Source organism: Dendrobates tinctorius, unplaced genomic scaffold (assembly GCF_039654945.1).
Source record: "Dendrobates tinctorius isolate UK_male_01 unplaced genomic scaffold, ASM3965494v1 ptg000054l, whole genome shotgun sequence".
Lineage (NCBI taxonomy): Eukaryota > Metazoa > Chordata > Amphibia > Anura > Dendrobatidae > Dendrobates > Dendrobates tinctorius.
The window spans coordinates 10013382-10027803 of record NW_027361722.1 but is presented as its reverse complement, the minus strand read 5'-3'; positions in this window follow the sequence as shown (position 1 = coordinate 10027803).

Below are 14422 nucleotides of genomic sequence, written 5' to 3'. Positions count from 1 at the left end.
AGCCACCAAAGGGTGCTTTGCTACACTACTATGTTGTGTGGGATGCAGGTGTTGGAGTGTGGTCAGGTGTCCCCACCTTACCTGGATGATGGGGTACTGTTGTGAGCTCATCTGTTCATTCACCTTTTGTGTCCAAGGATCTCCCTCTTCTGGTGAAGGAAGGTAGTGAGGCTGATTTGGATGAAAGAAACCAAACACCTGATCAGGTGGATTGTGACTGGGTAACAGGAACTTCAGACTGGATATAAGGCAGCCAACGCCCTTCTGAGTGGCTGGTGATTTCTCTGCTGGATTCTTGGAGACCAGTCTGATTCCTGCTTCCCAAACATAAGTTTTTGCTCTGCTATTGAACTTATTAGTTTTGGTTTTGTTTACCTTGCTTTTTTGAGTTCAGCCATCCCCGGCCGGGGGTGTGCTGGATTCTTATTCTTGATCAGTGTTCTCTTTTGCTCTGCTTTCAGAATATAGTGCTGATATAGGGTTTGAAGTCTAGTGACTTCAGGGTCCTTTTTGCTTATCAGTTGTGTTGGTAATATTTTTAGCAGGGTTTTCTCGGATTGCTGACAGCAGCTTTTCTGTCCTGTCCTTTTTAGTTAGCTTGGGCCCCATCATTTGCTCAACCTATCTTTCTATCTGTGTTAGTGTTTTCATCTTGTTTCACCGTCATTATATGTTGGGGGCTGCCTATTGCTTTGGGGTCTGCTCTGGGGCAGTCAGTTTTTCCCTTTTCTCCCTTTGGGCTTGTTTAGATCTCCGGCTGTGACGAGGTGTCTGGGATCACCGTAGGAACAATCCACGGCTACTGCTAGTTGTGTGATAGGATTAGGGGTCTGCAATCCGCTAGTTTCCAACCTCTCTGATTTTCTGGGCTGAGCTTGTGTTTTGTTTTTTCCTCCTCGGTGACTCAATCATAACAGGGTACCACACCTCAAGAGTAGGTGCAGCACCTCTGTGGCAACTGAACCCTCAGGGGCGCCACATGTCCATATGTGCAAATTTGGCCAAAAACAGCTCGAGTGTGGTATAAATAGACAAATCTGCCTAGTATTACACCAGCTGTTGTGAGTTCATTTTCCCCTTCACTACTGAGGCCCGAGGAACTCCCTCTTCTGGTGAAGAAAGGTAGTGAGCCTGATTGTCAAACACCTGGGGCTGATGATGATGACTGGCTGAGTGGAGTTAATGACTGGATATAAGGCTGCCGATGCCCTTCTGGCCTGCGGGTGATTTCTCTGTGGACTTCTAGGAAACCAGTCTGATTCCTGCTCATCTAAAGCTAAGATTTCTGCTTTGCCTTTTTGCATTAGTGTTTTGTTTTCCTTGCTTTTCTGGATTCTGCCATTCCCTGCTGGGGTGAGCTGAATCTCCTTTTGCCTGTTGCTCTGTCTTCAGAATATTCCTGAGTACTGACATAGCCTTTTTTGAAGCCTAGCATCTTCAGGGCCTTTTTTACTGTCAGTTTGTTGGCTCTTATTTTCATAGGGTTTTTCACGGAATGCAGACAGCAGCCTTCCTGTCCTTTCCTATCTAAGCTAGCTTGGGCCCCATCTTTGCTCAGTCTATCTTTCTGTCTGTCTTTTGTTCTTTCTTCTTGCTTCACCGTCATTATATGTGGGGGGCTGCCTTTTGCTTTGGGGTCTGCTCTGGGGCAGTTTAGATTTCCCTTTCTGTCTTTAGGCTATGTAGTCCTCCGGCTGTGATCGAGGGGCCTAGGGCATTGTAGGAGCCCCCCACGGTTACTGCTAGCTGTGTTGATAGGTTCAGGGGTCTGCAATCCGATAGCTGCCAACTTCTCTGGTTTTCTGGACTTAGCTAGCATTTCTATTTTTGCCTCCTACGGTGACTCTTTCATAACAGAATCACCCGCCATACCGCAGATCCTAGGGTACTCAATTGCAGGAAAGAATTGTATATAAAAAAAAAAAAGTGTGTATATTTTTTCTTCTATATCTCTGAGGTCATAGGGGGAATTTTTTTTTTCTCTCAATGGAGATAAAGCAATTGTGTGATCGTGTGGAGCAGCTCGCTGCGGAAGTGCGGGGAATTTCCGCCTACCTTGCTCATTCACATGCTGCTGAACCAAAGATTCCTACACCTGATGTATTTTTTGGGGATCGGTCTAAATTTTTGAATTTCAAACATAATTGTAAATTATTTTTTGCCTTGAAGCCTAACTCGTCAGGAAGCTCCACGCAGCAGGTTAAAATTGTCATCTCTTTGCTGCGTGGCGATCCCCAGGATTGGGCGTTTTCTTTGAAACCAGATGATCCTATTCTGACTAATGTGAACGCATTTTTTCAGGCCTTGGGGTTGTTGTATGAAGAACCTAATGCCATTGATCAGGCTGAAAAGACCCTGCTGGCATTGAACCAGGGTCGTGATTCTGCAGAATTGTACTGTCAAAAATTCCGAAAGTGGGCAGTACTTACTACCTGGAATGATAATGCCTTGGCTGCTCTCTTTCGGAAGGGGTTGTCAGAAGCCGTAAAAGATACTATGGTGGGATTTCCTGTTCCCTCTGGTCTTGACGATTCTATGTCTTTAGCCATTCAGGTTGATCGGCGTTTGCGCGAACGCAGAGCTGCACGAGAGGTGTTGCCACCTGTTGAACAGATGTCTGAACCTATGCAAAGTGATATAGTTTTTTCCAGAGAGCAGCGTCAGGAGTTCAGAAGGCGTAATAAGTTGTGTTTTTTCTGTGGAGATGCCTCACATATTATTTCTGTCTGTCCTAAACGCGAGAAACGCCTTGCACACACGTTTTCTGTTGGTGGTGTTCAACCTAAGTTTCTTCTGGCTATTACTCTGATCTGCTCCCTGTCCACATTTTCCGCCAAGGCTTTTGTGGATTCGGGAGCAGCTCTAAACCTAATGGACTTGGATTTTGCTAAACGTTGTGGATTTCCGATGACACCTCTGCAGACGCCTATCCCTTTGAGGGGGATTGATGCTACTCCTTTGGCTAAAAATAAACCTCAGTTTTGGACCCAGGTGGTAATGCGGGTCGCCCCAGACCATCAAGAAAATTGCAGGTTTTTGGTGTTACATAATCTGCATGATACTATTGTTCTGGGGTTTCCCTGGTTACAAATTCATAATCCAGTTTTGGATTGGAAATCTGTGTCTGTGGTGAGTTGGGGTTGTCGGTGTGCCTTTAGTGAGGCTCCGGTGTTTTCCACCTCTCCTCAGTCGCATGAAGTTCCTGATTATTTGGCGGACTTTTATAATGTATTTAGTGAGAATGAGTCTGTGTCTCTGCCTCCTCATAGGAGTTATGACTGTGCAATTGAACTGAGCCAGGGGTGTAAATTTCCCAAGGGTCGGCTCTTCAATTTATCTGTACCCGAGCACGAGGCTATGCGATCCTATATTAAGGAGGCGTTGGAGAAGGGTCATATTAGACCATCCTCGTCACCCTTAGGTGCCGTTTTTTTTTTTGTAGCCAAAAAGGATAGATCATTAAGACCTTGTATTGATTATCGTGCTCTCAACAAAATTACTGTTAAATATCAGTATCCGTTACCCCTTATTTCTGATCTATTCTCCAGAGTTAAAGGTGCTTGCTGGTTTACCAAGCTTGACCTCAGGGGGGCGTTTAATCTTATTCGCATTAAGCAAGGGGATGAATGGAAGACGGCGTTTAATACTCCGGAGGGACATTTTGAGTACCTGGTGATGCCTTTTGGGCTCACTAATGCCCCTTCTGTCTTCCAGTGCTTCATGAACGATATTTTCCGAGATTTTGTCGATACATTTTTGATTATCTATCTGGATGATATTTGATCTTCTCCAAGGATTGGGATTCTCATGTGGAACATATTCGGACTGTGTTCCAGATCTTGAGGGAGAATTCCCTGTATGTCAAAGGATCTAAATGCCTTTTTGGAGTACAGAGGATTTATTTTTTGGGATTTATTTTGTCTCCGTCAACTATTGAAATGGACCCGGCCAAGGTACAGGCCATTTACGATTGGGTTCAGCCCACTTCTTTGAAGGCCCTCCAGAAGTTTTTGGGTTTTGCTAATTTTTATCGGAAATTTATAGCAAAATTTTCTAGTATTGCCAAGCCATTGACTGATTTGACTAAGAAGGGTGCTGATGTGTTAAATTGGTTTCCGGAGGCTGTTTCTTCCTTTCAGGAGCTGAAGCGAAGATTCACCTCCGCCCCGGTTTTGCGGCAACCTGATGTCTCACTTCCGTTCCAGGTAGAGGTGGATGCTTCTGAGATTGGTGCAGGAGCTGTTTTGTCCCAAAAGGATCCTGTAACATCTAAAATGAATCCCTGTACTTTCTTTTCCCGAAAGTTCTCTCCATCTGAACGTAACTATGATGTGGGGAATCGGGAACTGTTAGCCATGAAATGGGCATTTGAGGAGTGGAGACATTGGTTGGAGGGAGCTAAGCATCAAGTCGTGGTCCTCACTGACCACAAGAATTTGATTTACCTAGAGTCGGCTAAGCGCTTGAACCCTAGACAGGCTAGGTGGGCCTTGTTTTTTACACGTTTTGATTTTGTGGTTTCTTTTCTTCCTGGAACTAAGAATGTCAAGGCTGACGCCCTCTCTAGGAGCTTCTTTGCTGATTCTCCTGTGGTGACCAAGCCTGCTACCATCTTAGGCGAAGGGGTAGTTCTTTCTGCCATCTCGCCCGATTTGAGACGTGCTCTGGAAGAGTTCCAGGAGGACAAACCTGAGCGTTGTCCCAGTGGAAAGTTGTATGTTCCTGACCAGTGGAAGAAGAGAGTGATGTCTGAAGTTCATTGCTCTGCTTTGGCTGGTCATCCAGGTATTTTTGGTACTAGAGATCTGGTGAGTCGGTCTTTTTGGTGGCCCTCCTTGTCTCGTGATGTCAGGAATTTTGTGCAGTCCTGTGGGACGTGCTCCCGGTCTAAATCGTGTTCTCGCTCTAGTGGGTTGTTGATGCCTTTGCCTGTCCCCAAGAGGCCATGGACCCATATTTCAATGGATTTCATCTCTGATATGCCTGTCTCTCAAAGGATGACTGTTATTTGGGTGATTTGTGATAGGTTCTCTAAGATGGTTCATCTTGTACCACTCCCTAAGTTGCCGTCTTCCTCTGAATTGGTGCCCCTGTTTTTACAACAGGTGGTTCGCTTGCACGGGATTCCTGAGAACATTGTATCTGACAGAGGAGTCCAGTTTGTGTCTAGATTTTGGAGAACTTTCTGTTCCAAGCTGGGAATTCAGTTGTCCTTCTCCTCTGCTTTTGACCCTCAGACCAATGGGCAGACAGAGAGAACAAACCAGACCTTGGAGTCATATTTGAGATGTTTTATTTCTGCTGATCAGGATGATAGGGTTTCATTTTTGCCCTTGGCCGAATTTGCTTTAAATAATAGAGCTAGTTCTGCCACTTTGATGTCACCTTTTTTTTGTCACTTTGGGTTTCATCCTCGATTCTCTTCAGGGCAGGTGGAGTCTTCTGCCTGCCCAGGTGTTGACACTGTGGTGGAGAGAATGCACCAGATCTGGGACCAAGTGGTGGATAAGTTATCTCTCTCCCAGGAGAAGGCCCAGCAGTTTTCCAACCGACATAGGACCATTGGTCCCCAGTTTAAGGTTGGTGATATGGTGTGGTTATCATCAAAAAATATTGCTATGAAGGTGGCTTCTCCTAAGTTTAAGCCTAGATTTATTGGACCTTACAAGATTTTGGAGATTATTAATCCGGTCTCTTTTCGTTTGGCTCTTCCTGTCACATTTAAAATCCATAATGTGTTCCATAAATCTTTGTTGAAGAGGTTTGTTGAACCTGTTGTTCCGGGGGTTGCACCTCCAGACCCTGTATTGGTTGAAGGTAACATGGAATATGAGGTAGAGAAAGTACTGGATTCCCGTCTGGCTAGACGGAGACTCCAGTATTTGGTTAAGTGGAAGGGTTATGGTCAGGAGGATAATTCCTGGGTCTCTGCCTCTGATATTCATGCCAAAAGATTGGTGCGTGCCTTTCATCGGGCTCACCCTGATCGCCCTGGTGGCATGGTTGAGGGTTCGGTGACCCCTCCTCAAGGGGGAGGTACTGTTGTGAGTTCATTTTCCCCTTCACTACTGAGGCCCGAGGAACTCCCTCTTCTGGTGAAGAAAGGTATTGAGCCTGATTGTCAAACACCTGGGGCTGATGATGATGACTGGCTGAGTGGAGTTAATGACTGGATATAAGGCTGCCGACGCCCTTCTGGCCTGCGGGTGATTTCTCTGTGGACTTCTAGGAAACCAGTCTGATTCCTGCTCATCTAAAGCTAAGATTTCTGCTTTGCCTTTTTGCATTAGTGTTTTGATTTCCTTGCTTTTCTGGATTCTGCCATTCCCTGCTGGGGTGAGCTGAATCTCCTTTTGCCTGTTGCTCTGTCTTCAGAATATTCCTGAGTACTGACATAGCCTTTTTTGAAGCCTAGCGTCTTCAGGGCCTTTTTTACTGTCAGTTTGTTGGCTCTTATTTTCATAGGGTTTTTCACGGATTGCAGACAGCAGCCTTCCTGTCCTTTCCTATCTAAGCTAGCTTGGGCCCCATCTTTGCTCAGTCTATCTTTCTGTCTGTGTTTTGTTCTTTCTTCTTGCTTCACCGTCATTATATGTGTGGGGCTGCCTTTTGCTTTGGGGTCTGCTCTGGGGCAGTTTACATTTCCCTTTCTGTCTTTAGGCTATGTAGTCCTCCGGCTGTGATCGAGGGGCCTAGGGCATCGTAGGAGCCCCCCACGGCTACTGCTAGTTGTGTTGATAGGTTCAGGGGTCTGCAATCCGATAGCTGCCAACTTCTCTGGTTTTCTGGACTTAGCTAGCATTTCTATTTTTGTCTCCTACGGTGGCTCAATCATAACAACCAGCATTCAAACTTGCGCTTTTTCTGAGACCCGAGTGTGAGTTATCCCTTTTTTTTCTTTGCTCTGAATTGTGGAGATTTAATCCAATGTGAAAATAAACTTGATTTTGTACGAACATCACATTTTTATGTCCATGTTTGTTATTTGCTAAGGACTAGAAATAGGCGAACTCGAACTTAAAAGAATTTTAAAGCTCAAAACTTAGGGTCCTCATTATTTTGTATGGGGTTTCGGTTCTGGTTCTAGTTCGGGTACACTTCTGGTACCCGAACTGAACTTTGGAAATAAGTTTGGGTCTGGTACCGGAACCTAAACTTCCACGGGTCCGCCAAGCTCTACTAAGGACCCCAACAGGCAAAGACACAAATCTAAATAAGAGAATTATGGCAGTAAGGGATGTAGCTGATGACTTGTATGCAGTGTGCTCCCCCTAGTGGAAGCTGTATTTAGAGGTTGCCACTAGGGGGAGCAAACGTCAGATTGTCTTCAGTTTACCTCCAGTACATAGAGATTCGGAATATCATTCACAGCCTCCAGGCTTTGACTGTCGTTTTTATCAGGGACGTCATTGGACCGGACTGACTCTAGAGGAACATTGAGACACATTTGTTGCATTAGTTGCTGCAGTTCTGTAAACATTCCTCTAAGTTTTGGAACGACTGTAGATTTAACTGGAAATGGTTATTACCCAATGAACTGTAATCCCCCCAAGCTAATCCTTAATTACCTTCTTCAGAAACGCTGAGTCAGCGAGCGAGGCTCAGGAACACGCTTCGCTCATGATCATCTGGAGCGAGCGGCTCTGAGACGTAATATATGGAGAGATGCTGATCATGAGCACCTGCAGCATAGAGCATGGGTCAACAATATATATCGGGATGTGTATATTTAAGGAATCCATGAGAGACCATTGGCATTGTACAGTACATAACCTGTCTGCTCTTCCTCTATCACCCTTGGAATACTGGATCCAAAGGGATGTCTCCTTGCAAATTTCAGGTCCAGCACCCTTCCTTAGCGCTCCTCAACAAATCCCAAGATGAGTGGCACATGATGACCAGCTTTGAAAAAAAACTCTGATACTCTTCTGAGAGATGTTTATGCTATATGTGCTCACATTCAGCCATCTAGTGGTTGTGATGTGATTTGCAGCCTGTGGAAACTTAGCAGATCTTGATCATAGTCCTGACATGAGATAATAGTTAACTTGAGGGATCCAGAAGAAATGTTCTGGTTCTTGTGGCCAATCTCATGAACGGTCGCAAGGGTCAGCCATGTTGAATGCTGCTGTTTACTAATGGGTTATTGTTCCCATGCATTAGTCCCATTGGTGCAGGTGCTGCCATAGAAACAATTGTTATGACTGGGTCACCGAGGAGGATGGCAGGAACTGGCTAAGCCACCAGAAAACCAGAGAGGTTGGTAACTAAGCGGATTGCAGACCCCTGATCCTATCAACACAATTAGCAGTAGCCGTGGAGCGCTCCTACGATGCCCTAGATGCTTCGTCACAGCCAGAGAACTAACTAAGCCTAAAGTCAGAAAGGTGAAATCTAAACTGCCCCGGAGCAGATCCCCAAAGGAATAGACAGCCCCCAAACATATGCTGTCGGTGAGACAAGATGAGACACAAACACAGGCAGAAAACAGACTGAGCAAACAGTGGGGCCCAAGCTGTCTAGACAGGACAGGACAGAAAAGATACTGTCTGCAATCACGCACAAAACCCTAAAAAAGTCCAACACTTCTGATATACAAAAAACCTGAGAACACACAACCTCACCCCCGCTAGATCAGCACTCTGGTATAAACTGGAAGCAAAGCAAAAGATACTAACATAACAGGGGACTGAACAAGCTGCAACATATGAAGCAGGGCCCAGCGCTGCCCCAGCAGGGAGTATGCTGAACCCTAGCAACAAAGCAGAAAGCAGAAAAAAGGCACAACCAGATTAGATGCAAAGGATTAGCAAAATAATCACCTAACTGAACCATGCAGATCAGGCAGGGGAAAAAAGAACTACAAATGCACAAGGAGGAAAATCACCAGCAACTACCAAGAGCAGCCAGCTCAATTATATGCTCACAGCCAGTAATCCCATGTTCCCAATTATCGTCATCAGGTGGGGAACTTCCATCAACCTGGCCAGCTCCACTACTCTCAGCAACCACCAGAGGGAGCAGAGGGAGCTTTGGCTCAGACATCCGAGCAAGAGAGTTCACAACAAACAATGCTTCATGGGCACTGCTGTGTGATTGGGATTTCTTCATGGGCACTGCTGTATGACTGGGATTTCTTCATGGGCACTGCTGTATGATTGGGTTTTCTTCATGGTACTGCTGTATGATTGGGATTTCTTCATGAGCGCTGCTGTATGATTGGGTTTTCTTCATGGCACTGCTGTATGATTGGGAATTCTTCATGGGCACTGCTGTATGATTGGGATTTCTTCATGGGCACTGCTGTATGATTGGGATTTCTTCATGGGCACTGCTGTATGATTGGGATTTCTTCATGGGCGCTGCTGTGTGATTGGGATTTCTTCATGGGCACTGCTGTATGATTGGGATTTCTTCATGGGCGCTGCTGTATGATTGGGTTTTCTTCATGGGCACTGCTGTATGATTGGGATTTCTTCATGGGCGCTGCTGTGTGATTGGGTTTTCTTCATGGCACTGCTGTATGATTGGGATTTCTTCATGGCACTGCTGTATGATTGGGATTTCTTCATGGGCACTGCTGGTGATTGTGGCACTAGACATTGCTGCATGGACAGCTTTAGGCTAATATTTTAGAAATGCTACTATAAATCTTTCTCTACTTCTTAACGACGACATGGAATCACTATATCGGTATTATATAGCGGTGAAGTCCCATTTTGGCACTAATCATTGTCGAGATTTTCATGCTTGTGTTGGGGTTAGTGACATAAATTGACACTCAATGACAACAGGACCCCCGGTACCACTGGTCTTCAATAGTATTAGTATTCTTAGATAGGCCAAGGAGTTCTTCTGGGCCCCGGGACGACTGTAACTCCTGCACCTATTATAGGTATGTCCCTGGGTAGAAAATAACAAGGTCAATTTTTTGGAAGTGATCAGGATTATCAGAGAGCTTAGATTTCTAATAATGAGATTTTAAGCAGAGTTGAAGTCATAGGAAATGCAGAGATGCAATCATTCCCAAGTCTCCGCAACAAAGGTTGACACCGTTTCATGCTAACATACGGTAGATTGACCTCCTTATAGAGACTTTGCATTGGGGCACAGTATGACTTTGCTTATTTACCAATGAGTCCACCTTTGACATTCTCTTGAATTTGCTTAAAGACTCCAAATTCCTAAGAATTTACAAATTCAAAACAATATTGTAACGTTAGCAAAATTCTCTACAGAGTGAAATTCACGTTGCAACCACTGGGTGGCATCATACAGACACATATAGCACAAACATCTATCAACAGAATATCGAAAAATCATTTTTTTTATTTTCCAATCTGGTCGTCTCCTGTCACTCATCACAGGATTTATTGAGTCAATGGGAAACTAAGTGAGGACTGAGCTGTGTTCTTCTACACCAGCTCACATCTCACCTCTCTCCCTTTAAGGTACATGATGGGGGGTTACAGTATATCCTCTGCAGTTACACATGTAGAATGATTAATGTGTGGTCCGAGCAGCGGCACAATGTTTTGTTTGCACATTCTGTAATTAAACTTTCCTTGTGTTGATCATTGATGGCCCCGAGCTACGGACAACTCTAGTAATACAGTCGGAGCTCTCCTCAGAAACCTCGTATAGAGCACACTATTTAAAAGGAAAATGGGGAAAGAAAAATGAATTTCAATTTTTTTTATTACTTCTTTTTTATAAATTTTTATAAGAATTTTTACCTATTCTCTGAGTTAGTAAACTTTGAACATGTTATTTCATATGTGGCAGGTACTGGAGTTGCAATATATTAAAGAAGAATTAAACTTTGTATGCTTTTTTTAAAATATTTTGGTAGGCACTTTTATTGCGTACAGATTTGTGGGGTTCGGGTCATGAGACCCCCAACAATCACTACACCCGGTGCTATCAAACCTTTGCTTTCTATTGAATCCGTACCCCGCTCTGTGTGCTCAGACAGAAGCTTTGTGCTCAGACAACAGGAGCTTTGCGCTCAGACAGGAGCTTTGCGCTCAGACAGGAGCTGTGCGTTCAGACAGGAGCTGTGCGTTCAGACAGGAGCTGTGTGTTCAGACAGGAGCTGTGTGTTCAGACAGGAGCTTTGTGCTCAGACAGGAGCTTTGTGCTCAGACAGGAGCTGTGTGTTCAGACAGGAGCTGTGTGTTCAGACAGGAGCTGTGTGCTCAGACAGGAGCTTTGTGCTCAGACAGGTGCTGTGTGCTCAGACAGGAGCTGTGTGTTCAGACAGGAGCTGTGTGTTCAGACAGGAGCTGTGTGTTCAGACAGGAGCTGTGTGTTCAGACAGGAGCTGTGTGTTCAGACAGGAGCTCTGTGTTCAGACAGGAGCTGTGTGTTCAGACAGGAGCTGTGTGTTCAGACAGGAGCTTTGTGCTCAGACAGGTGCTGTGTGCTCAGACAGGAGCTTTGTGCTCAGACAGGAGCTTTGTGCTCAGACAGGAGCTGTGTGTTCAGACAGGAGCTGTGTGTTCAGACAGGAGCTGTGTGTTCAGACAGGAGCTGTGTGTTCAGACAGGAGCTGTGTGTTCAGACAGGAGCTGTGTGTTCAGACAGGTGCTGTGTGTTCAGACAGGTGCTGTGTGTTCAGACAGGAGCTTTGTGCTCAGACAGGAGCTTTGTGCTCAGACAGGAGCTGTGTGCTCAGACAGGAGCTGTGTGTTCAGACAGGAGCTGTGTGTTCAGACTGGTGCTGTGTGTTCAGACTGGTGCTGTGTGTTCAGACAGGAGCTGTGTGTTCAGACAGGAGCTGTGTGTTCAGACAGGTGCTGTGTGTTCAGACAGGAGCTTTGTGCTCAGACAGGAGCTTTGTGCTCAGACAGGAGCTGTGTGCTCAGACAGGAGCTGTGTGTTCAGACAGGAGCTTTGTGCTCAGACAGGAGCTGTGTGTTCAGACAGGAGCTTTGTGCTCAGACAGGAGCTGTGTGTTCAGACAGGAGCTGTGTGTTCAGACAGGAGCTTTGTGCTCAGACAGGTGCTGTGTGTTCAGACAGGAGCTTTGTGCTCAGACAGGAGCTGTGTGTTCAGACAGGAGCTGTGTGTTCAGACAGGAGCTTTGTGCTCAGACAGGAGCTGTGTGTTCAGACAGGAGCTCTGTGTTCAGACAGGAGCTGTGTGTTCAGACAGGAGCTTTGTGCTCAGACAGGAGCTTTGTGCTCAGACAGGAGCTGTGTGTTCAGACAGGAGCTGTGTGTTCAGACAGGAGCTGTGTGTTCAGACAGGAGCTGTGTGTTCAGACAGGAGCTGTGTGCTCAGACAGGAGCTTTGTGCTCAGACAGGTGCTGTGTGCTCAGACAGGAGCTGTGTGTTCAGACAGGAGCTGTGTGTTCAGACAGGAGCTGTGTGTTCAGACAGGAGCTGTGTGTTCAGACAGGTGCTGTGTGTTCAGACAGGTGCTGTGTGTTCAGACAGGTGCTGTGTGTTCAGACAGGAGCTTTGTGCTCAGACAGGAGCTTTGTGCTCAGACAGGAGCTTTGTGCTCAGACAGGAGCTTTGTGCTCAGACAGGAGCTTTGTGCTCCAGTCTGCTGGGCTGCGCACTGATGGTCTATTGAACGATCGCTGGGGTCTCAGGACTTAGACCCCCACAGATCTGCAGGTCAATAAATAAAACATGTAGTTACTCTTTGATACACATTGACACTGATTCATCATTTGCCGTCTTGCTTTTAAGTCGATTTCCCTTTGTATCTTGTGATATTAGTTGCCGTTATTGTAGTAAAATTTCAGTCGCAATTGATCAATCAGGGTGAAAACATCTGAAATCGCTAAACTCTGACCACAAAATAAAATTTAAAAAAATACCAGCGAATAAATGCACATAAATAGAATATTAAATAAACAAAAAAGGTACAAATTACACAAAACTAAGCAAAAAACAGGCTCAAACACGAGGATGAATTGTGGCCCTAGTATTTTGTTATGCTTACTGAGAGTTTGTTGGCTATTCATGTGCTATCATATATTATATATGTATCAAATTTATTGGGGCTCATTTGTTTGTTCATATTGTTCTGTATATATATTATAATTCTATATATATATTTGTAATATTAGAATTCAGGATCAGGTTTATTGCATTTTGGGATAAGCACGGTAGCTTGGGTGTTGTGTTATTGAATTTGTGGTTTTTAATGGTGTTTTATATTGTATGTATCCCTCTTTGGTCAATCAATAAAATTATTTTTCCTACATTAAGGTGTGCGCTACATTTATGCATTTGTCTTTTTTCTCTCCTTTTTTTGACTATGTTTTTCAGGGCTGCTATTTCTAATACATGTTTTCTGTTTCCACATTTTCATGATATGTAGTATAGACTTATAGAAGGTGGTGTCACTAAACTGTCTGCTGTGGAGGATAAGGGCGCTTAGCTTGTAGATTTATCAACAGTCCTATTGTATTAAGCGGCTGTCGTGGCTTTTACCCAAGATTTATTTTTTCTCAAAAAGTTGCAAATAAGGATTTAAATATTTTTTTTTTGTTAATGAGCCGTTCAAAAAGCTGCAAATTCACTCAACTAAGGGGGTTAAATCGATGAGGAAAACTGAACAAACATTGTGCAAGAGAGATACACAGGGGGCAAATAAAGGAAACCAAGGAACAAGGAAAAGGGAGTGAGAAATGTCCCCACATAATAACTTACAAGAGTGTTACCGAGAGTTGTTTATCTATTTATTATCTATCTATCTATCTATCTATCTATCTATCTATCTATCTATCTATCTATTATCTATCTATCTAGTATCTATGTATCTAATATCTATCTTTCTATCCATCTATCTTTTGGAGATCTCTGTGCTCTGTCAGTTGAGGCAGGGTAGACGTGCAGAGGGTGTGAACCCTACAGACTGGTGCTCGCAGCCTTAGTATTGCAGATCTGTATAAGGGGCACGGCGGATATAATGTTCTTCCACATTAGTCATTAGAAGTAAAGGACAAACAGATGATTAAAAGAAGAAACAAAGACATTTATAGAAATGTTATCCAAATGAAACTCAATGGGATGTGAGGAGTTATTAGTCTCCATGCAGACGCCCATGAAGACTGACAACGCTGCAAACCATTCTGGGCCTCTGTGTAATGTCAGAGCCATTTACACCCCCTCGTGTCTAATTACCTAAGCCCACCATCTGCCACAGCAACATTGGAAAATACGACCCACTATCAATCATGTTATTGGCTGATGTTTGCCGGGTTTTTCTGGCCGCATGTCACACGGCACCACAGATCCATTCATTTCCCGGTACATAATTACAAAACATATCTGGATGCTGGAGAATCGCTGCCAGGGATTGTGCCGCGGTGGAAATGCTTTTCTGTCGTCTGAAAAAGGTTTTGTTTTATTAACCTGTTCCATCTTCAGAGTGGGATGTTCCTCCGTGTGTATAATGTGC